This window comes from Bos mutus, chromosome 10 (assembly GCF_027580195.1).
Source record: "Bos mutus isolate GX-2022 chromosome 10, NWIPB_WYAK_1.1, whole genome shotgun sequence".
Lineage (NCBI taxonomy): Eukaryota > Metazoa > Chordata > Mammalia > Artiodactyla > Bovidae > Bos > Bos mutus.
Window position 1 is genome coordinate 3,489,990 of NC_091626.1, and position 23,946 is coordinate 3,513,935.

General features: G+C 43.0%; 1 pseudogene; it reads left to right on the plus strand.

The window, feature by feature from the left end:
- The first annotated feature begins 536 nt into the window (after positions 1–536).
- On the plus strand, positions 537–1,207 carry LOC102272435 (GTP-binding nuclear protein Ran pseudogene; annotated as a pseudogene).
- The last annotated feature ends 22,739 nt before the right edge of the window (positions 1,208–23,946 follow it).

A 23,946-nucleotide genomic window follows, 5' to 3' on the forward strand; every position in this document is an offset into this window, starting at 1 on the left:
GATAATCTGGATCATTGCTTAAAGTGTGAGTGTTATAAAAAGCTGAGTCTCCCTTCCACGTGGGAGCTGAAGAATGGCTCTCAGCCCAGCTGGCGGAACCCACCTCAAGGGTTCACCATGGCGGCCATGGAAGGAGGAGGCAGGCGGTAGGGATGGGGGGAGTCTTTCCATGGGAAAGCTGTGTGATCTGTGTCCCCACTGTGCTCCCTCCATCCTGCCCTCTTCCTCTCTATCCGAAGGCAGCCCTCAACAAATGGAGAGCAAGGTGGCCCTGTCAAACCTTCAGAGGACTTAAAATACTGTATTAACACTGCACCTCAGGAGGAGTACTTACATCCATCCATGTCCTTCTGAATTTGCCTGGGAGAGTAATGACGGCTTTAAGGTATTGCTTGAAAGTTTGGAGTTACGGTCCTGTCAGCCTAAGCCTGAAAGTTACTTCTATCTGTGAGAATTTGGGCAAGCCATTTGAATTCTTTAAAGTCAGTTTTGCTCAGTCAGACAGGTGCGGAGATGCTTCTGGAAGCAACATCGCGATGGCTGCCCAAGGAGAACCCCAAGTTCAGTTCAAACTGGTATTGGTGATGGTGGTACTGGAAAAACTATGTCCGTGAAACATCATCTGACTGGTGAATTTGAGAAGTATGTAGCTACCTGGGGTGTTGAGGTCCATCCTCTTGTGTCCCATACCAACAGAGGACGTATTACGTTCAAAGTATGGGATACAGCTGGTCAGGAGAAATCGGGTGGACTGAGAGAGGGCTATCATATACAAACTCAGTGTGCCGTTACAATGTTTGATGTAACATCGAGAGTTACTTACAAGAAAGTGCCTAACTGGCATAGAGATCTGGCATGAGTGTGTGAGAACATCCCGATGGTGTTATGTGGCAACAAAGTGGACGTTAAGGACAGAAAGGCTGAGGCAAAGTCATCTGCCTTCCACCAAAAGAAGACTCTTCAGTACAATGACATTTCTGCCAAAAGTAACTACAGCTTTGAAGAGCCCTTCCTCTGGCTTGCTAGAAAACTGATCGGAGACCCTATCGTGGAGCTCGTCGCCATGCCTGCTCTTGCCCCGCCAGGGGCGGTCAGGGACCCAGCCTTGGCAGTGCGGGACAAGCAGGGCTTAGAGGTTGCAGAGATGAAGATGCTGGCCTGTGGGAAGGTGAGGCTGGGGCCCAGCGTCAGAAGTCTAGTTTTATAGGCAAGTGTCCCATGATGTCAGCGGTGCAGCGTGTTCGCCACTTTATTACATAGCTAAGCAGAACATGTGCTTAATGTTTGGGTGCTGAAGGAGGTGGATGGGCTTTGGAGTGAATGTGGCAGTTAAAAAAAAAAAAAAAAAACTTTCATTTTTGGACCTGCGTATTTAGGTGATTTGGAACACAATTGTTCCTCCTTGAGTTTCAAGTATAAAACTGCTATAGTCACATGACATGGAGAAAGAAATGGCAACCCACTCCAGTGTTCTTGCCTAGAGACTCCTGTGGACAGGGGAGCCTGGTGGGCTGCTGTCCATGGGGTCGCACAGAGTCGGACACGACTGAAGCGACTCAGCAGCAGCAGCATAGTCACGTGACATTATTGCGAGGTGAAATCTTGTTTGTTACTGTCATTCCCATTCCTTTTTGTTTAGAAGCAGAATAAAGTTTTATTTCAAATATCTAAAAAGGAAGTCAGTTTCCTCACCCCTACAATAAGAAGAGTAATTATAGTAACATTATTATAGGAATATCATAGTAGTTAGAGATAATATATGTAAAGCACTTACACAATATTTGACACATGCCTGTGTGCGAAGTCACTTTGGTCATGTCTGACTCTTGGCACCTCTATGGACCATAGCCCTCCAGTCTCCTCTGTCCATGGGATTCTCTCGGCAAGAATACTGGAGTGGGTTGCCATGCCCTCCTCCAGGGGATCCTCCTGACCCAGGACAAACCCGTGTTTCTTGTGTCTACTGCATTGGCAGGCACCACTAGCACCACTGGGGAAGCCCATAGAGTCAGCTTAAATAAACAGTATGTTATTAGAACTAATGAGAGAGCATGTGAACACACTTTCATGTGAGATCTGTTTACTGCATTGTTGCGTAATTTCTTATCTCTCCCGGACATTGTCAGTGCTCCCTACACGTCCTCGGTCTCCCTTCTCTTTTCTGACTGCTCTTCTCCTGGCCACTGTGTTCTTTGGCCTCTGACAGCCTGCTCCTGGACCTCTCTTAGGCGACACCTCAGGCTACTGGAGTCTGGAGAATGCCAGGTACAGTACGAAAGTCCAGCTCTCTTGCCTTGTGTGAGGACAAACTCTGAGTTCCCTGGTGGGATCAAGCTGAAATGCCATCCTTGCTTTTCTCTTTCACCCTCCCCATCTTGCCTCTCCACCCCCTTAGTGGTTTTTCCTGGGATCATTTCCTCAATAAATCTCCTGCACGTGGACCTTGGTCTCAGAATCTGCTTCTGGGAAGCATAGGCCATCCTGCTGGTACTAGAAAGAAGACTCGCAGCCTTTTCAAGGATGCAACTCTAAACCCTGCAGAAGAGGCAGGAGGCAAGTCTTGAGGAGATGGAGCTCAGGCGTTCAGCCTCTCTAGGTTCAGAATGCTGGTCCTTCACCAACACAACTAGAGAGCAAAAATGACGTGGGTCAGAATACTCCATTCAAATCATCACATTTGAAATTGGAAATCTGAGAAGCAGATGTTCTTCTCCTTTCAACTTTTTCCTGAGCCTTAGCGCTTCTGTCTGTGAAATGTTTATACTAAAGAAGTTTCACAGGGACTTTATGGGGATGCATGTACTTGTATCTTAAACAAAATATTTTTCAGTTACTGTATTGTCTTTGTGTATCATCACCTTCTCCCCTTTAGTCCACTGTCTTGAAAGATGCTGCAACAAGTCCCAACCAGCACATGGTCAGCTAGAGCGTGGAAGCAGTCAAGCCATGGAAAATACACAGGGTCTCCACCATCAGAGGGACCACACCACCAAGGTCTACACCATCACAGACACTGAGACCACCAAGGAGCCATTCTTTCTTCCCATTGGTCCATCCAGACTCATGCTTACTGAACACTCTCTGTGCACCAAGCACCCTGCCCTCTGCAGCAGTCAGCACAACTGACCATCTTTGACCTCGTGGTTAAAGACAAAAAGCTGATAACCCAACAAAGAAACACACTAACTACTCTAGATGCCAAGAAGGAAAAAGCCCAGGGTGCCAGAAAGCACATCATAGGGGATCTGACCTATGGGAGTGGAGTGAAGGAAGGCGACCCTGAGAGAGCTGGAGAGGGATGGGAGGAAGGTAGGCAGACAAGTGTTGAAGGAACCACGTGCAAAGGTCCCGAGGCAACAGAGGGCTGCACATTAGAGAGAGTAAAAGACAGCTGAGGGGGTTAGAGCACAATGTCAAATGAACACGGTGGGAATCAGTGCTGGAGAGGTCACATGAAGCCCAGGGGCATAGGACCAGAGGCCACCAAGCACCTTCCTGCCTCACGGTACCCCCCACCCCTGGGATGCATGACCTGCCCTCCCTAACAGGTCTGCCTGGTCTCTGAAATATAGTTCTTTCCCAGGCCCTTCCTGGTTTCACCCACATCCAATTTTCTGATATTACCTAAGCCTGTATTATACTGTGAGTTGATACAAAGAATGTGGGGCTCTGATGGTGGAGGGGAGCTCCTAACAGCGAGGGCACAGAATTTCAGCACAGCACACTATAGTCAAACCATCGTTGAGGACCTGTGAATTAGGCCCCCTCCTTTCCTAGAGTGGCTTCCCTGGTGGCTCAGACCATAAAGAATCTGCCTGCAATGCAGGAGATGCAGGAGACACAGGTTCGATCCTTGGGATGGTAAAATCTCCTAGAGGAAGGCATGGCAACCCACTCCTGTAATCTTGCCTGAAGAATCTCGTGGACGGCGGAGCCTGGCCAGCTACAGTGCATGGGGTCGCAAAGAGTCAGACACGACTTAGTGACTAACATTCTCACTTTCACTTTGTCCCAGAGTAAACAACATAAACTCCACTGCAAGATTCCTCTGGTTTGCTGATAAATTCAGATCAGAATGCTTATCAAGAGAACTCCAAGCACCAATATTTTTTTTTAATATCACGAGTGGCATTCAGCATAAATGTTAAAAAAAATGTAACTTTGCCAACAATAACCAACATAAATGTGAAGGACTCTCTCTTGACAGTAGATAATGTCTGTGATGATGAAGAAGGTTCGAGGGAAAGCAGAGAAGAAAAGGAATCCAGGAGAGGAGCGGACCTTGAGTTTCAGCGCCCACAAAAGACTCACTCCAGTCAGTTTAAACTCCTCACGTTATGTGTCAGGGACAGGGACATTAATGAAGCCAGTGAAGCAAGCACAAAACCCCCAATGGGACCGAGGCAGTCCCCTATCCATGTCCAGCGGTTGCCCTGTCCCTAGCCAGGGCTGCATCAGGCTGACCTCTTCTACCTGAGCCCCACCACTGCACACAGCTGGGCCCAGGCCACTGGAGGCAAGGTCAAGATCACTGCAGGCTTCTGTTTCATAAATAACTGTGCTGCTAAAGAGACGAAGGAAAGGAGAAAAAATGGTAACTGTACAAAGATACCACTTTGTCAGATTCATTAGAAATTTTAAAAAAGAAAAAGACGAAAAGAAGGACAGAGGTTTTTTCAGTCCCTAAAGACAAGCAATAGAGATTCAACTGCTCATGGCACTGAACTTTCATTTTGAACCAAAGCTTCTCTTTTCCACTCTCAGTTTAAAAAGCAGCTCATAAAGATAAGCCTCAAATATTTCTAATTCATAGTGTGTTTCACGAGGCTTGCCCGTGATGAGACACACACACTGCAGCTCACCCTGTCTTCAATGATGGGATTATCCAGCAGGGGATTCTCCAGGCCCCTTGGCAACTCTGTGCTCAGTCATGTCGCTTCTTCTCCTCACTCCCCACAGCAAGGGCCAGCCACGGCCAGCCAGAGTGAGCCCAGGAGGGCCCCCTGGCTCTTCTGGGAAAGCCAGTGCTTTCATCCACACTGAAGCTTTCCCTGCCACTCGCGCCCACAACCCAGAATCACGTGACAGCGGGATTCTGAAGGGGTCAGCCCCCAAAGTAAGCATGGTACCACATGCCAGGCATTTCAGAAAAACCAAGTACAGCACAGGGGACTCTACTCAGTGCTCTGCGGTGACCAAAAAACAGAGCAAAATCAGGCAATGGGTCAAAAAAATGTTTATTATATATGGGATCTAGAAAAATGGTACTGATAAACCTATTTGAGGACAGGAAAGAGATGCAGACATAAAGAATGGACTTGTGGACACGTGAGAGAAGGAGAGCATGGAATGAATTGAGAGAGGAGCATTGAAACATATACATCACCATTTGTAAAATAGCTAGCTAGTAGGAAATTGCCATATAACACAAGGAGCTCAACCCAGTGATCTGTGACAACACGGAGAAGTGGGATGGGATGGGGGAATGGAGGTGGGGGGAGTGGGGGGGAATGGGAGGGAGGTTCAAGAGTGAGGGAACACATGTTATACCTATGGCTGATTCATGTTGCGGTATGGCATTGTAAAGCAATTATTCTCCAATTAAAAATTAGAAAAAATAGTAAAAACAATTGAGTATGGGGAAACAGTGTCAGACTTTATTTTGGGGGCTCCAAAATCACTGCAGATGGTGACGGCAGCCATGAAATTAAAAGACGCTTACTCCTTGGAAGGAAAGTTAGGACCAACCTAGATAGCATATTCAAAAGCAGAGACATGACTTTGCCAACAAAGGTCCGTCTAGTCAAGGCTATGGTTTTTCCTGTGGTCATGTATGGATGTGAGAGTTGGACTGTGAAGAAGGCTGAGCGCCAAAGAATTGATACTTTTGAACTGTGGTGTTGGAGAAGACTCTTGAGAGTCCCTTGGACTGCAAGGAGATCCAACCAGTCCATTCTGAAGGAGATCAGCCCTGGGATTTCTTTGGAAGGAATGATGCTGAAGCTGAAACTCCAGTACTTTGGCCACCTCATGAGAAGAGCCGACTCACTGGAAAAGACTCTGATGCTGGGAGGGATTGGAGGCAGGAGGAGAAGGGGACGACAGAGGATGAGATGGCTGGATGGCATCACTGACTCGATGGACGTGAGTCTGAGTGAACTCTGGGATTTGGTGATGGACAGGGAGGCCTGGCATGCTGGGATTCATGGGGTCGCAAAAAGTCCGACATGACTGAGCAACTAAACTGAACTGAACTGAACTGAATGCTTCTCCAAACTCTCTGAGCTTGACTGGGGCTCTGTACCCCCAGAGGAAGTAAATTTAGGAGAAATCATATGCTTTCTTGACCTGAGGATGGGAAACAGAAAGAAGAAGATGACAAACAGGGGTCAGAGAGCAGCAGCTGCTGAAGGACATCAGTGCAAGCTGCGGGTGGAATCAATGGTTTAAAGTAAAGCTTGAAAAACAGGAAAAGTAGCCAGAGCTGAGTAAGGCTCTGAGCACCAGCTTGATCTTGTTGAGTTCACACAAGGGGCAGCCTCTAGAGCAGGGGTCCCCAACCTCTGGGATCTAATGCCTGATGATCTGAGGTGGAACCGATATGATAATAATAGAAATAGAGTGCACAATAAATGTAATGCATTTGAATCATCCCCAAACCATCCCCAGGGTCCGTGGAAAAACTGTCTTCCACAAAATTGATCCCTGGTGCCCAAAATGCTAGGGACCACTGCTCTAGAGCACCATGGGTTCGTGCGTGCTCAGGTGCTCCAGGGGTGTCTGACTCTTGGCCACCCTTTGGACTGTAGCCTACCAGGCTCCTCTACCCATGGGATTCTCCAGGCACCAATACTGGAGTGGGCTGACATATGGCAGAAACCAACACAACATTGTAAAGCAATTTTTCTCCAATTAAAAATTGCCATGCCCTCCTCCAGATCTTCCCCACCCAGGAATCAAACACACATCTCCTGTGGCTCCTGCATTGCAGTGGATTCTTTACCAGCTGAGCCACCAGAGAAGCCCCAGAGTACTAGAGTGGGTAGCCTATCCCTTCTCCAGCACATCTTCCCGACCCAGGAATTGAACCAGGGTCTCCTGAATTGCAAGCGGCTTCTTTACCAGCTGAGCTACCAGGGAAGCCCCTAGAGCACCATATGGATGCTATAGTCCGCTGGTATGCCAAGCACTATTTAAAATGCTTTATCTGCATGTGGTCATTTATTTCTCACCATAACCCCACAAGATTGGTACTTTCATTACCCCTAGATCACAAATGAGGAATCTGAGGCTCAGAAGGGTCAAATAAATTGCTCCAGGTCACACAGCGAGAGAGCACAGACCATCAGACCCTGGACTGCCGGCCCCCAGCAAAGCAGCATCTTGTCCATCTCTGCAGCCTGGATGCCACAGCAGAAGGTCAGCAAACTACCTGGAACCAAAACGCCGCAGCCCCACCTGCCACCGGCTCACAGCGCTAGAGCCCCAGGGGAGCTGACCACGCGCCCTGCTGGTCGGAAGAGTGAGTGGGGAGGGGACAAGGAGTGAGACAAGACCCCTTTGTTCCAGGAGTGAGTAGACCGAGGCCAAGGGGCTCTCAGGCCCTTTGATGAAGTGGAAGGCCTGAATCCCAGGAGGGACCAGCTCCCAGCCATCACACCCGCAGAGCAGAGCATGGCACTCCCTAAGGCCAGGCGGAAGCCGTGACTCTGGTGAAGGGACAACCGAGAGTCCCTCTGTGAGGAGTCTTCCCCTCCACCGCAGGCTGGGTGCTAAGGAAGCTGACAGGGCCAGGCCACAGGAGGCCACGGCTCCGGCCCCGACTTCTCACAGCCCGGGCTCTGGGTAGAGGCAGCCTCGGGGAGCAGACAGAGGCCTGAAAGGCCAAGGAGACCCATTGCTGGCCGCAGAGACTCCCGCCTCGGAGATGCTCCACAGATGCTCCGTGAAGAAATGAACAAAGTAGGGGATTCAGAAGTGCAGATGACTACATGCAAAACGAGCTGCAAGGAGGCAGCATGCGGAACAGAGCCAATATTTTATAAAATAATAATATTTTACAAACGACCTATAGCCTTTAAAATTGTGAATCACTGTGCCATATACCTGAAAGTTACATAATATTGTATGTACATCAACTAGACCTCAATCCAAAACATCCATTCTGTAAAAAAAGAATTGAACAACTTGCAAACAAGACCTCAGACCCCAATGTGTTTGCCTCAAAACATCACATGAAATATTTGAATTACTGAATCTAGAAAAATAGTACAGATGAACCTCTTTGCAGGGCAGGAAACAGAGACTCAGAGAACAGACGTGGACAGGGGGCGAGGGAGGGAAGGTGGATAAACTGGGAGACTAGAGTGGACGTGGATCCACTATAACGTCTGAAACTGACCGTGGGAGCTGGGGAAGAAGCAGCGGGGCAGGGAGGAGCCAGAGGCAGGTAGACATGTATACATACGGCTGATTCACTTCATTGTACACCAGGAGCGGACACAACATTCTAAAGCAACTATACCCTAATAAATTTTTTTAAACTTTAATAGTAAATTTTAAAAAGTTAAACTGGCCTCACCCGAGCTCACACAGGTCTGTGACAGAAACAAGGTCAGAAGCCCAAGCTCCAGGTATCCCTCCAATAGCCTCCTCTCCCCGACAGGGTTCCCACACTTGCCTGAGCAGGGGTCACCTGGGCACTTGTTTTAAACATACAAATTTTTTTTTTTTTTTTTTTTTTGAGTTTTTATTTATATTTTTTTTTTTTTAATTTAATTTTATTTTTAAACTTTACATAATTGTATTAGTTTTGCCAAATATCAAAATGAATCCGCCACAGGTATACATGTGTTCCCCATCCTGAACCCTCCTCCCTCCTCCCCTCCCCATACCATCCCTCTGGGTCATCCCAGTGCACTAGCCCCAAGCATCCAGTATCGTGCATCAAACCTGGACTGGCAACTCGTTTCATACATGATATTTTACATGTTTCAATGCCATTCTCCCAAACATACAAATTCTTGAGCCTCACTGGATATTTACTGAACCTGAGTCTCTAGGGTCCAAGGCATAGGTGTTTTATTTCATAAGGAGTACAGGTCCTTGTAAGAGCAGACATGTCTGTGAAACACAGCAATAGTCTAGAACCTTCTTCCAACAGCCTTTCTGACAGGAGAGCCTCAACCAGTGTAACAATTTTGAAAGCTATTTCCTAGTTCAAAAGAACGTTGAGTTGTTTCAGGTTTTAAAAAACTTAAAATACAATACAATGGGAAAGTCATCTTTGAGAGAAGGATGGAATTAAATGAAAATGGAACACTTAACAATTATTTTCAAAAGCCAGATGATTTTCAAAAAAACACCCAGCACGGCAGACCCTGAGGGCATCCATTGTGCTAATAAATTTGCTAATAAAGAAGACTTATTTGGAATTCAAAGAAAAGTCAAACAATAAGCTGACTTGAGACCTGGCTGTATTTTTAGAGATTCTGCTTTCTTAGGAATTTTAGACCTAAAATTAGGAAAAGTCAGTGAATCCCCTGAGTAACTGTTCAGTCACTCAGTTGTATCTGACTCTTTGCAACCCCGTGAACTGCAGCACATCAGGCTTCCCTGTCCTTCGCCATCTCTCAGAGCTTGTTCAAACTCATTTCCAGTAAGTCAGAGATGCCATCCATTCATCTCATCCTCTGGTGTCCCCTTCTCCTCCTGCCTTCAGTCTTTCCCAGAATTAGGGTCTTTTATAATGAGTCAGCTCTTCGCATCAGGTGGCCAAAGTACTGGAGCTTCAGCTTCAACATCAGTCCTTCCAATGAATATTCAGGACTGATTTCCTCTAGGATGGACTGGTTTGATCTCCTTGCAGTACAAGTGACTCTCAAGAGTCTTCTCTAGCACCACATTTCAAAAGCATCATTCTTAGGCGTTCAGCCTTCTTTATGGTCCAACTCTCATTACTGGAAAAAACATAGCTTTGACTATACAGACTTTTGTCGACCAAATAACATCTCTGTTTTTTAATATATTGTCTAGGTTGGTCATAGCTTTTCTGCCAAGGAACAAGCGTCTTTTAATTTCATATCTGCAGTCACCATCTGCAGTGATTTTGGAGCCCAAGAAAATAAAATCTCTCACTGTTTCCATTGTTTCCCCATCTATTTGCCATGAAGTGATGGGAACAGATGTCATGGTCCTCATTTTTTGAATGTTGAGATTTAAGCCGGCCTTTTCACTCTCCTCTTTCACATTCATCAAGAGGCTCTTTAATTCTTTGCTTTCTGCCGTAAAGGTGGTGTCATCTGCATATCTGAAGTTATTTATATTTCTCCCAGCAATCTTGATTCCAGCTTGTGCTTCATCCAGCCCAGAGTTTCTCATGATGTACCCTGCATATAAGTTAAATAAGCAGGGGGACAATATACAGCCCTGACGTACTCCTTTCCCAATTTGGAATCAATCTGTTGTTCCATGTCCGGTCCTAACTGTTACTTCTTGACCTGCATACAGGTTTTTCAGGAGGCAGGTAAGGTGTTCTGGTATTCCCATCTCTTTAAGAGTTTTCCACAGTTTATTGTGATCCACACCATGAAAGGCTTTAGCGTAGTGAATGAAGCAGATGCTTTTCTAGAACTCTCTTGCTTTTTCCGTGATCCAATGGATGTTGGCAATTTGATCCCTGGTTCCCCTGCCTTTTCTAAATTCAGCTTGAACATCTGGAAGTTCTCAGTTCACGTACTGTTGAAGCCTGATTCTGACAAAGTAACTGAGAAAGGTCTTGATCCCAGCCTACCTCATGAAAGGCTCCATCATTCAGGCCCTATGAGATAGTAGATACAAGACTCTTTCTGTCTCCTCGTTGGCCTGCAAGAGGCTGGGTGAGGGAGTTCTTGAGAAAAACAGGCAGAATTAGAGGGTTTCTTTTCGGTCTCCATAACTATGTGTCCTTGGGCAAGTAATTTAAACTCTGAGTCTTGACTTCATTGCTTATATATTAGTGTAATAATGAACGCTCATTCTCAGGGTTGTTTTAAGTATGAAATGAAGGAAGGTAGCACAGTGTCTGCACATAGTCAAAGCTCCACAAGTATTATGTTAGCCAGTTTCATTACTATGTTTGTTGTGACGCCGCAGTGTTACTCACCTTCTTAATTAGCACTGGCTTCATGTGGTCAGTCGCCTGCTGCTAAAAATATTTTCTATTCCTGGCTTCCAAATTTGCTTGTATACCTGGCATTTGAATTTTTACCCAGATCTAGTAGCATCATCCCCAAGAGCATCACAGCTTTTTTAAAACTGTCTCTCCAACCAATACATTGCTCTGCATTGCCCCATGATAAATAAGTGCTGAAGGGGAATGGACTGGATTTTCCCACATTTAACTATGCTAAAGAGTCAGATCTTAACAGATAATAGGTACATTTCTAGTGGTGGGATTCCCTCATTGACCATCCAGCCAAGTCCTACTTTTCCTTTAAAACCTTTTATGTGAGGTCTTTCTTCCCAACAGATGTGATAGGATGGCACTTCACTGATGACCCAAATTCACATTCATTTACTCACTCACTCAAAGATTTACCAAATACTTACTATCTGCAACAATGCCTTCATCTGTAGCTTTCATGTGGAACTCTCTTGTTGTCAGTAATTACTATTACATTATTTCTGCTGCTAAGTCGCTTCAGTCGTGTCCGACTCCTAGTGACCCCAGAGACGTCAGTCCACTAGGCTCCTCCATCCATGGGATTTTCCACACTAAATTGTAACTGTGGAGAGCTTACCATTAGAGACCATGCTGAATTCCTCCCTAAATCCCTAGAGCCCAGCAAGTGCTTTCCATTCAGCAGACTTCCAGGAAAACGTTTCTCACTGACCATGATGCAGATCCGTATCCATGGGGGACAATTTCCCTCGAGATAAAGAAGAGTCGGATTCTGATTGCTAGAATTTTGTTAAGGATTTTTGCATCTATGTTCATCAGTGATATTGGCCTGTAGTTTTTTTTTTTGTGGCATCTTTGTCAGGTTTTGGTATTAGGGTGATGATGGCCTCATAGAATGAGTTTGGAAGTTTACCTTCCTCTGCAACTTTCTGGAAGAGTTTGAGCAGGATAGGTGTCAGCTCTTCTCTAAATTTTTGGTAGAATTCAGCTGTGAAGCCGTCTGGACCGGGGCTTTTGTTTGCTGGAAGATTTTTGATTACAGTTTCAATTTCCATGCTTGTGATGGGTCTGTTAAGATTTTCTATTTCTTCCTGGTCCAGTTTTGGAAAGTTGTACTTTTCTAAGAATTTGTCCATTTCTTCCACGTTGTCCATTTTATTGGCATATAATTGTTGATAGTAGTCTCTTATGATCCTTTGTATTTCTGTGTTGTCTGTTGTGATCTCTCCATTTTCGTTTCTAATTTTGTTGATTTGATTTTTCTCCCTTTGTTTCTTGATGAGTCTGGCTAATGGCTTGTCAATTTTATTTATCCTTTCAAAGAACCAGCTTTTGGTTTTGTTGATTTTTGCTATGGTCTCTTTTGTTTCTTTTGCATTTATTTCTGCCAACAACACATTAAAAAGATCATACACCATGACCAAGTGGGCTTTATCTCAGGGATGCAAGGATTCTTCAATATCCACAAATCAATCAATGTAATACACCGCATTAACAAATTTAAAAATAAAAACCATATGATTATCTCAATAGATGCAGAGAAAGCCTTTGACAAAATTCAACACCCATTTATGATAAAAACTCTCCAGAAAGCAGGAATAGAAGGAACATACCTCAACATAATAAAAGCTATATATGACAAACCCACAGCAAACATTATCCTCAATGGTGAAAAATTGAAAGCATTTCCTCTAAAGTCAGGAACAAGACAAGGGTGCCCACTTTCACCATTACTATTCAACATAGTTTTGGAAGTTTTGGCCACAGCAATCAGAGCAGAAAAAGAAATAAAAGGAATCCAAATTGGAAAAGAAGAAGTAAAACTCTCACTATTTGCAGATGACATGATCCTCTACATAGAAAACCCTAAAGATTCCACCAGAAAATTACTAGAACTAATCAATGACTATAGTAAAGTTGCAGGATATAAAATCAACACACAGAAATCCCTTGCATTCCTATACACTAATAATGAGAAAACAGAAAGAGAAATTAAGGAAACAATTCCATTCACCATTGCAACGGAAAGAATAAAATACTTAGGAATATATCTACCTAAAGAAACTAAAGACCTATATATAGAAAACTATAAAACACTGGTGAAAGAAATCAAAGAGGACACTAATAGATGGAGAAATATACCATGTTCATGGATTGGAAGAATCAATATAGTGAAAATGAGTATACTACCCAAAGCAATTTATAGATTCAACGCAATCCCTATCAAGCTACCAACAGTATTCTTCACAGAGCTAGAACAAATAATTTCACAATTTGTATGGAAATACAAAAACCTCGAATAGCCAAAGCGATCTTGAGAAAGAAGAATGGAACTGGAGGAATCAACCTACCTGACTTCAGGCTCTACTACAAAGCCACAGTTATCAAGACAGTATGGTACTGGCACCAAGACAGAAATATTGATCAATGGAATAAAATAGAAAGCCCAGAGATAAACCCACGCACATATGGACACCTTATCTTTGACAAAGGAGGCAAGAATATACAATGGATTAAAGACAATCTCTTTAACAAGTGGTGCTGAGAAATCTGGTCAACCACTTGTAAAAAGAATGAAACTGGACCACTTTCTAACACCATACACAAAAATAAACTCAAGATAGATTAAAGATCTAAACGTAAGACCAGAAACTATAAAACTCCTAGAGGAGAACATAGGCAAAACACTCTCCGACATACATCACAGCAGGATCCTCTATGACCCACCTCCCAGAATATTGGAAATAAAAGCAAAAATAAACAAATGGGACCTAATTAACCTTAAAAGCTTCTGCACATCAAAGGAAACTATTAGCAAGGTGAAAAGACAGCCTTCAGAATGGGAGAAAATAATAGCAAATGAAGCAACCGACAAACAACAAATCTCAAAATATACAAGCAACTCCTGCAGCTCAACTCCAGAAAAATAAATGACCCAATCAAAAAATGGGCCAAAGAACTAAATAGACATTTCTCCAAAGAAGACATACAGATGGCTAACAAACACATGAAAAGATGCTCAACATCACTCATTATCAGAGAAATGCAAATCAAAACCACTATGAGGTACCATTTCACACCAGTAAGAATGGCTGCGATCCAAAAGTCTACAAATAATAAATGCTGGAGAGGGTGTGGAAAAAAGGAACCCTCTTACACTGTTGGTGGGAATGCAAACTAGTACAGCCACTATGGAGAACAGTGTGGAGATTCCTTAAAAACTGGAAATAGAACTGCCTTATGATCCAGCAATCCCACTGCTGGGCATACACACTGAGGAAACCAGAAGGAAAGAGACACGTGTACCCCAATGTTCATCACAGCACTGTTTATAATAGCCAAGACATGGAAGCAACCTAGATGTCCATCAGCAGATGAATGGATAAGAAAGCAGTGGTACATATACACAATGGAGTATTACTCAGCCATTAAAAAGAATACATTTGAATCAGTTCTAATGAGGTGGATGAAACTGGAACCTATTATACAGAGTGAAGTAAGCCAGAAGGAAAAACATAAATACAGTATACTAACGCATATATATGGAATTTAGAAAGATGGTAACAATAACCGGTGTACGAGACAGCAAAAGAGACACTGATGTATAGAACAGTCTTATGGACTCTGTGGGAGAGGGAGAGGGTGGGAAGATTTGGGAGAATGGCAATGAAACATGTAAAATATCATGTAGGAAACGAGTTGCCAGTCCAGGTTCGATGCACGATGCTGGATGCTTGGGGCTGGTGCACTGGGACGGCCCAGAGGGATGGTATGGGGAGGGAGGAGGGAGGAGGGTTCTGGATGGCGAACACATGTATACCGTTATGGATTCATTTTGATATTTGGCAAAACTAATACAATTATGTAAAGTTTAAAAATAAAATAAAATTAGAAAAAAAAAATAAATAAATAAACTTAAATATGAAGGAAAAAAAATAAAATAAAATAAAATTATCCATGTAAAAAAAAAAAAAAAAAAAAGAGTCGGTGCTCAACCAGCCAGCTTGGGCTTGCTTAGCAAGTGTGTGACCTTAAGATAAGTCACTGTGTCTCTGAGATCTGCCTCAAGACTTGATGCAGCTTAGGTCCATGTACTTCTAAAGCTTAGTTATTTCATCCTGGGCCTCAGAATTTCCACTAAGAATTCTCCTCTCTGGATATCTCAACATAAAGGAAAGACAAGGTACAAAGAGACCAATATCCTCAGAGAATGGTTTCTGCATTTTCCCAGTGAGGTCCCATATTCTATTTTATTTTATTAAAAACTTAAAAACATTCTGCTGATAATCTTATCCACCTCCCATCTCACTCTTTATCCTTTCCTTTCCCCTCCGCAGAAAAAGACAAAAACATGTTAAGACCAAGTTGACTCCAGTCAGCACCACTTTCAGCATTCCCTAAGAACAATGAACTTAGTAGTTGGCCAGCTACCAAAGATAAGAAAATTACAAAAGTCGAAAGACCAATATCTGTCGTGAAGCAGATCCTGTCGTGTCCCTGCCTGTCTGATTTGTTCCACTTTTTACCCAGATTTGACATCATGGAGACATATTTTTACTCTGCTTATGTTTTCTGACTTCAAAAGCAACTCATAAAAAATAAAATAGAAATTTTAAAAAGTGTAAGCTTTGGGTGATGGGAGTTTCATTAAGGCATATTTGTTACTTAGACTTGATATCATAATCTGTAGTTGAGTTTGATATTTGCCTTCTTTCATCAACTTTCCTAGGCCCCTAAAATGTAGAAATTCACCCATATTTCTCTCTTCACTCATAGATATTTTCCAGTGATATCTTAAGGTGGTGAATAGATTACCGTGGAAGTTGTCTGAATTGCATAGCCTCATTGGAGACCAAGGCGAGTCTCTTTGGAGCCACTGGTCTTAACACTGCTCTGGGAAGGCACCTTCTACCCTGTGCCCTGCTCACAGCCCTGTCCTTGGGAACTGTCGGTCCTGAGGCAGACAGAACAGGCTGTAAGTGGATTTCTACAAAGTCAACACCTTGGCTAGAGAAGCAAAGCACAGGTTATGCCCAAGGTGGGTGAAAAGCATCTTTGGACTTCAAGTACAGCACACTTCACTTTCATCAAGTATTACTGTACTGTTCTCAGATAACCAGTGATGCATTTGATTCCCACTCAAGCTGCCCAAAAAGTCAGTGATGAGAAAGTTTGGCCATTAGCTTGGGTACTGCAAATGCAAGAAAATCACAGGAAGTTCGTAGATCCTCAACCTACTGGATGTTTTATGCTCAAAGAACATGAGCTTCTATTTCTATGTCTATTCAAACAAATTAAGCTATAGACTCCAGTTCCTGCAGCTGGAGCTATCTTATGGCTTTGTAACTTCTTTTTGCTTCTCTTGGTTTAAAGTCTTGTTGTGAGGGTGGATTGGACCAAAGGACCTTCTACTCCCCTCAGAAACACCTCGCCAAGAATAGAGAAAGACTTCTCTATCATTTTCCTAAAAACTAAATGAGCACTTGATGCTGAGACTAGAAACATTATTTTTACTGTTCTATCCCAATTAATATACTCTTGTCTTGCCTGGTAGTGAAATCTGTAATGTGATTTTAAAGCCATGAACTGGACACAAGGTCCCAAAATTTAATAACTGAGCTCCACAGATAAAAATGATAGGGGAAAATAACAAAAATCAATTAAAAAAAAAGCATTGCCTCCAGCTGGAATCTGATCTTTTCACCAGTTCTCTCTAGTTGGGGACAATGCTGGGGAGACTGGCTTTTGGGGTATCATTTGGCAAATTCATTCTACCAGAACCAGACAGCCCCTGAACCAAAAATGAAGCTCATTCATTTAGTAAAAAGGGAGCATGCAGATCTTAAAAGCTCAAAGTCATTAGAAACTCTTTCATTCCCCATTTAAGTAATAAGTCCAGATGGCTCAGGAAGTGAAGACATGCTGGGTTATAAGAAACAACATTCATTTCCTTATCGCACTCCAGTAAATCCTCCTCTCCCACTTCTTTTTCCTCCCATCATTTCCCCCCTGAAACTTCAGTTTTCCATTTTCAGGAATGGATCCAGAGTCCCTGAAAACAGACTGAATGTTCCTGAAGGAGGAGTAAACGGCTATGGGAAAGCAGACAGCAGCAACTCAGTTCCCTAGGCAGCAAGGTCACCTAACTACATTCTTTACCTTGCAAACACAGACAGGTGACACAAGAAGAATGGAGCTGAAAGTAAGAAGACATTTTAATTTAAATCAGAGAAACTATGACTACCCTAGGGTTCAGAAATCCTTTTCAAAAGGAATGAGATTTTTATCGATCCTCTCTGAGAGAAAATAGTCAGTTATACTTTTCCAGTGAGGAAGTATTAATGTTAAACATATCCATGCTTAACAAAAAACATATCTACAATTTTTTAATATTTTAATATTTATAAACATTTTAAAATATAAATATATTTTAATATTTTATGTACAAATTATATTTAAATGTAATACAATTATATTTTAATGCCATATTTAGGTATATATTATATACTACATAAATATTTAATACTTTATAAATTTATGTGTATGTGTAAGCTCAATTGTGTATGACTCTGCAACCCATGAACTGTAACGCACCAGGATCCAGTGTCCATGGGATTTTCCAGCAAGAATACTGGAGTGGGTTGCCATTTCCTCCTCCAGGGGATCTTCCCAACCCAGGGATCAAACCTGTGTCTCTTGCATCTCCTATATTGGCAGGTGGATTCTTTACCACTAGAGCCCCTAGGGAAGCCCTTATAAATATACAGATAGATACAAAAATAAAGATAGATATGGATAGATAGATCTACATAGATAGACCTAGATACATAGAGATAGACTGATAGATCAACAGAGAGGTTGGTGATCGATATTTAGATTGAACCCAGGTCTTCCACATTGCAGGCAGATTCTTTACCAGCTGAGCCACAAGGGAAGCCCAAGAACACTGGAGTGGGTAGCCTATCCCTCCTCCAGTGGATCTTCCCAACCCAGGAATCGAACGAGGGTCTCCTGTATTGCAGGCGGATTCTTTACCAACTGAGATATCAGGGAAGCCCAGATACACAGATAGAAAGACCAATTGCTCACCATTCCTAGGACACCAGTACAGAACTGAAAAACAGTACTGCAGGTTTCTACACAAATGCGGGAACATATGGAGCCAAACCTAAATAACACTAAGCTGCTTCCCAAAGGTTTTCAAGAGGAAACATTTTTCTTCTCAAATATCATCAGGTGAAGAACACGAAGCCAAACCAAATAACAGAGCTGCATCCCAGAGGTTTTCATGGAAAAATATTTTTCTTCACAGATATTGTCAGATGGAAAATCCAACAGTCACAAAAGGAAGATCACAGTCAGTTACATGATGGTAACCCATGTTACCCTCAAAGGCTTGTGGTCTTCACTGCACTGTTTCGGCAGATCATGCTGTAATATTTCAGGATCCAAGACAAAGGCCACCTCTCACAGTTGGTGCTTGCCCTCCTTTTTCTCTCTGGAAAGAAAGAAACTCAAAAGCAAACCAGCTTCCCCATCATAACCTGAGAGTTCTCAGGTTCCATTTATACAGGAGCAAGAGAAGCATGTCCTCCATAGTCTGAGAAAACTTGAGTCCCACTTCTTCCTCTTCCTACTAGTAGAATGGAAGCGTCTGTGCCCTCATTAGGCAATTTAAGTTGTTATCTGCTTCACTGTATTATTATGGATTTAAGATTAATGTATGTAAAGGACCTGGCCCATGATACACAGCAAATACTCTACAATACTAGCAGTAGCTATTCTTTTTATTAAGTAATTGATTACAATACTTAAAGATTCTATAAATCTTGATACTGTCATGAAAATCAAGAGGTTGAGTAAAAAGATCATGTGTCTTGCACCCCTATGTTCATATGAGCACTATTTACAATACCCAAGACAAGGAAACTGCCTAAATGTCCGTCACAGATGACAGGATAAAGACGATGTGGACAAAGATATATATGTGATGGAATACTACTCAGCCATAAGAAAGAATGAAATAATACCATTTGCAGCAACATGGGTGGACCTAGAGATTATCATACTAAGCGAACTAAGTCAGAAAGAAAAAAGCAAATGTTGTATAAAATCACTTATATGTGGAATCTAAATTACAACACAAATAAACCTATCTATGAAACAGAAATAGATCACAGAGAGAGAGAACAAACTTGTGGTTGAAAAGGGGGGATGTACTGAGAGCTTGGAATTAGCAGAAATAAACTAGAATACATAGGATGAATAAATGACAAGGTCCTACTATATAGCACAGACAACTACATTTAATAGCCTGCGACAAACCATAATGGGAAAGAATATGAGAAAGAATATATGTATAAATGTATCAGTTCAGTTCAGTCGCTCAGTCATGTCCAACTCTTTGCAACCCCATGAATCGCAGCATGCCAGGCCTCCCTGTCCATCACCAACTCCCGGAGTTCACTCAGACTCACGTCCATCGAGTCAGTGATGCCATCCAGCCATCTCATCCTCTGTCATCCCCTTCTCCTCCTGCCCCCAATTCCTCCCAGCATCAGAGTCTTTTCCAATGAGTCAACTCTTCACATGAGGTGGCCAAAATACTGGAGTTTCAGCTTCAGCATCAGTCCTTCCAAAGAAATCCCAAGGCTCATCTCCTTCAGAATGGACTGGTTGGATCTCCTTGCAGTCCAAGGAACTCTTAAAGAGTCTTCTCCAACACCACAGTTCAAAAGCATCAATTCTTTGGCACTCAGCCTTCTTCACAGTCCAACTCTCACATCCATACATGACCACAGGAAAAACCATAGCCTTGACTAGACAGACCTTTGTTAGCAAAGTAATGGCTCTGCTTTTGAATATGCTATCTAGGTTGGTCATAACTTTCCTTCCAAGGAGTAAGCGTCTTTTAATTTCACGGCTACAGTCACCATTTGCAGTGATTTTGGAGCCCAAAAAAATAAAGTCTGACACTGTTTCCACTGTTTCCCCATCTATTTCCCATGAAGTCATGGGACCGGATGCCATGATCTTCATTTTCTGAATGTTGAGTTTTAAGCCAACTTTTTCACTCTCCACTTTCACTTTCATCAAGAGGCTTTTTAGTTTCTCTTCACTTTCTGCCATAAGGGTGGTGTCATCTGCATATCTGAGGTTATTGATATTCCTCCCAGCAATCTTGATTCCAGCTTGTGTTGCTACCAGTCCAGCGTTTCTCATGATGTACTCTGCATAGAAGTAAAATAAGCAGGGTGACAATATACAGCCTTGACGTACTCCTTTTCCTATTTGGAAGCAGTCTGTTGTTCCATGTCCAGTTCTAACTGTTGCTTCCTGACCTGCATACAGATTTCTCAAGAGGCAGGTCAGGTGGTCTGTATTTCCATCTCTTTCAGAATTTTCCACAGTTTATTGTGATCCACACAGTCAAAGACTTTGGCATAGTCAATAAAGCAGAAATAGATATTTTTCTGGAACTCTCTTCCTTTTTCCATGATCCAGCGGATGTTGGCAATTTGATCTCTGGTTCCTCTGCCTTTTCTAAAACCAGCTTGAACATCTGGAAGTTCACAGTTCACGTATTGCTGAAGCCTGGCTTGGAGAATTTTGAGCATTACCTTACTAGCATGTGAGATGAGTGCAATTGTGCGGTAGTTTGAGCATTCTTTGGCATTGCCTTTCTTTGGGATTGGAATGAAAACTGACCTTTTCCAGTCCTGTGGCCACTGCTGAGTTTTCCAATTTGCTGGCATATTGAATGCAGCACTTTCACAGCATCATCTTTCAGGATTTGAAATAGCTCAACTGGAATTCCATCACCTCCACTAGCTTTGTTCGTAGTGATGCTTTCTAAGGCCCACTTGACTTCACCTTCCAGGATGTCTGGCTCTAGGTCAGTGATCACACCATCATGATTATCTGGGTCGTGAAGATCTCTTTTGTACAGTTCTTCTGTGTATTCTTGCCACCTCTTCTTAATATCTTCTGCTTCTGTTAGGTCCATACCATTTCTGTCCTTTATCGAGCCCATCTTTGCATGAAATGTTCCCTTGGTATCTCTAATTTTCTTGAAGAGATCTCTAGTCTTTCCCATTCTGATGTTTTCCTCTATTTCTTTGCATTGATCGCTGAGGAAGGCTTTCTTATCTCTTCTTGCTATTCTTTGGAACTCTGCATTCAGATGCTTATATCTTTCCTTACATATGTAACAGTCTCTCTTGTACAGAAGAAATTAATACAGCATTGTAAGTCAACTTTACTTCAATAAAATTAATTTTTAAAAAGATCATGTATCTTAGAATTTCCAGGACAATTTCAGTTTCAAATATCTCATCCTATGGTCATATGTCCAAAGTATTATTGTCTTAGTAACTAATTAGGGTATTCACTGGTAGATATCGTAGGTTATTTGCAATGAAAGAAAGAAGAAAGAAAGGAGAAATTAAGAGAATACAGGATCTATTGAATATGGTGATTTCCAAACTGGGGTTCCTGAGCCTCGTAGCGATTAATGAGAGGAATCTGTGTGTGTTCCTAAGTTGGTGCTAGTGGTAAAGAACCTGCCTGCTACTGCAGGAGATATAAGAGATGTGGGTTCAATTCCTGGGTCAGGAAGATCCCCTAGAGGAGGGCATGGCAACCCACTCCAGTATTCTTGCCTGGAAAATCCCATGGCCAGAGGAGCCTGGTGGGCTACAGTTCATAGGGTTGTAAAGAGTCAGACATTTCTCAAGTGACTTAGCATGCGTGCAGAGTCATAATAGACATCTTACTTACAGCCACGAAGATGCTAAAATATAACCAGCACATTAGACCAGTACACTGAATGCTTTAATGGAAAAGGAACCGAGAAATGCTTTCATAAGTCCAGCTTACTATTGAGGTGCTGGTGGAAAAAAATTATTGATAGTAATAAAAAGGATGTTTAATGATAGAAACTTAGAACCAACTTCAGATCAACTGGTGATCCAGTCCAGAGGAGTGGGCTCCAAAGCTTGACAGGCAGTTACCTAGGAATGTTTCAATCTATAGGTTACTTGCTGTTGAGTTTTTGATCCAAAGAACAAAGGAAATGACACGTTCATGAGTCTTCCCCAGCTCCTCTTAGAGCAAATAGGTGATTGCCTTCTTTTTAAACCATAACTACATGTGAAGTGGTATTTTCACAGAACTGGTTCAATAAAATCACACTGTAACAATGACTAGGAAATGTAAAAATATGTATGTTAAGTGAGGGTGCTGGCCTCTGTTTAATGGATAACAAGTTGATGTGTGTTGAATGGGATGGTGGTTCTAACAGTGACTTTTCAGTGAGGCCTGGGTTCTCCTCCTGGGCTTTTATCCTGATGCTTCCCTCAAACCACATAGCTCTGTTAACTGGATTCAGGAAGATCCTGTGGCTGTGGAGTAGAGTTAACCTCTAAGGAGCAGAACTGGCTAGCAATAGGGTGGAAGGGTTAGTCATGTATAGATGTGAGAGTTGGACCATACAGAAAGCTGAGCGCTGAAGAATTGATGCTTTTGAACTATGGTGCTGGAGAAGACTCTTGAGAGTCCCTTGGACTACAAGGAGATCCAACCAGTCCATCCTAAAGGAAATCAGTCCTGAATATTCATTGGAAGGACTGATGCTGAAGCTGAAACTCCAATACTTTGGCCACCTGATGCGAAGAACTGACTCACTGGAAAAGATCCTGATGCTGGGAAAGATTGAAGGCAGGAGGAGAAGGGGACGACAGAGGATGAGATGGTTGGATGGCATCACTGACTCAAAGGACGTGAGTTTGAGTAAGCTCCAGGAGTTGGTGATGGACAGGGAGGCCTGGCAAGCTACAGTCCATGAGTTGCAAAGAGTTGGACATGACTGAGCAACTGAACTGGACTGAACTGAGGGTGGAAGGCTCCCTCTCCATCCCCTTCATGCCTACCAGGTGTCACCAGAGGAGTTTCAACACAGCACTTGGAGAAGAAGACCTTTTCCAAGGTCTTCCCTCGTGTGTGTGTGTGTGTGTGTGTGTTAGTCAGTCAGTTGTATCTGACTCTGTGACCCCCTGGACTGTAGCCTGCCAGGCTCCTCTGTCCATAGGATTCTCCAGGCCAGAGTAATGGAGTGTGTTGCCTGCCTTTCCCTTCTCCAGGGGATCTTCCCCACCCAGGGGCTGAACCTGGGTCTCCTGTATTGCAGGAGGATTCTTTACCCTTTGACAATCATGATCAGCTCTAACTGAGGAGCAGCAATAGGCTGGAGCACAATAAAATTAGAGGTGGGAAAGATAAAATCTAGAATGTCTTTATTTCAAGTAGGTGATTTAAGAGCTGCCACACTCAACACACTTGAACACACAAGAAACTCTACCCCTGAGACAGCAAAACCTCCCCACAGCCTAGGCTGGTGTGTGGGTCTGAGGAGTGATGTTGTTCACCCCAGAAGTGGAAAACTGGGTAGGAAGCCAGGAAAGAAAAGAGGAGTCACGTGCCTCTGCCTTGTGTCTGCCCTCCATTATGCAGCTTCCTTATTTTATTTAAAAGTATATGTGGGGGACTTCCCTGGTGACCCAGAGATTAAGACTTTGCCTTCCAATCAGGGTGTGCCAGTTCCATCCCTGGTCGGGGGGTTAAGATCCCACATTCCTGGTGGCCAAACAGACAACAGAAGCACTGTTGTAATAAATTCAATAAAGACTTAAGGGAAAAGGGGGCCCACATCAAAAGAAATCTACAAATAATCATCAGCCAAAAAAAGCATATCTGTGAATGTTCTGAACATACTTCTGTATCTTCTT